This window comes from Tamandua tetradactyla, chromosome 4, assembly GCF_023851605.1.
Source record: "Tamandua tetradactyla isolate mTamTet1 chromosome 4, mTamTet1.pri, whole genome shotgun sequence".
Classification (NCBI taxonomy): Eukaryota; Metazoa; Chordata; class Mammalia; order Pilosa; family Myrmecophagidae; genus Tamandua; species Tamandua tetradactyla.
In genome coordinates, this window is record NC_135330.1 from 71,387,743 (window position 1) to 71,388,763 (window position 1,021).

The following is a 1,021-nucleotide window of genomic DNA, read 5'->3' on the forward strand; positions in this document are numbered from 1 at the left end:
CAGCCAGCACCGACTGTCAGGCACAAGCAAGTCCAATCTGGATAGTCCGTCCAGCGGATTGCTAACTGGATGCAGCTTCATGAGTGAGTCCAGACAAAAACAACAGGGGAACCACCCAATCAGTCAACAAAATCATGAGAAATAATAAATTACTGTTGTTTTAAGCCACTGAGTTTGGGGGTTATTTGTTTTGCAACAATGGATAACTGAAACATCCTCCCAAATCCCACCTTGTTTTCGCTCCACCCCAAGTAAATAATTAATAATGGAATTACGGTAGCATTAACCCATAAGGATAAGGAGAGCAAGAGAGAAGGCCAATGGGAAGGAAAGACTCCAAACATTTCTACAAGCTGTACAGACAGAAGGCGAGTAGGGGGAATGGTCTCTGGGGAGAGCTGAGGAAGCCACAATCCCCATGGACTGGAAATGAAGGTGATGAGGAATGGGCCACTGGACTCCACAGAACCCCCAAGGGTGTGGTGCTCAAAGCCACCAGACACCGAAGACAGGGAGTCACTCCTTTTTTGGAGGGGGGGCTTTGCACTTTCAAATTAAATATGTTTATTCATGGCAACAATGAAATAGAAAGTGTAAATTGGAGAAGTCAACAGAGATTGGAGAAACCACAAAAAAAACAAACTACCAGAAGAGTGTCACACAAAATGCATTATTAAAAAAAATTAAACATTAAAAAACTCTTGAGAGCCAAGAAAAAAGGTTCCTCAAGGGAAGAAACAGGCACCATAATATTTTCTCCTCTCTTTTTTCCCTTTTCTTCTCTTTTCCCATGAAAGAGACCAGAAGCTTGTTCTCAGAAGTTAAATGGAGAGGCTCTGGACTCAGGGACACTAGTCACAACAAAGAATGAGAGGTAGGCAGGAGGTTGAACACTGTGAGATTAATTTAAAAACTATAAATAAATCATGGGACGTTCAAATTCCCTAACTATACCCAAAGCACAAGCAGATAGGTGCTACTGCTTTTTCAGACAGGTGACTGGAGGATCCTTCCATGCATA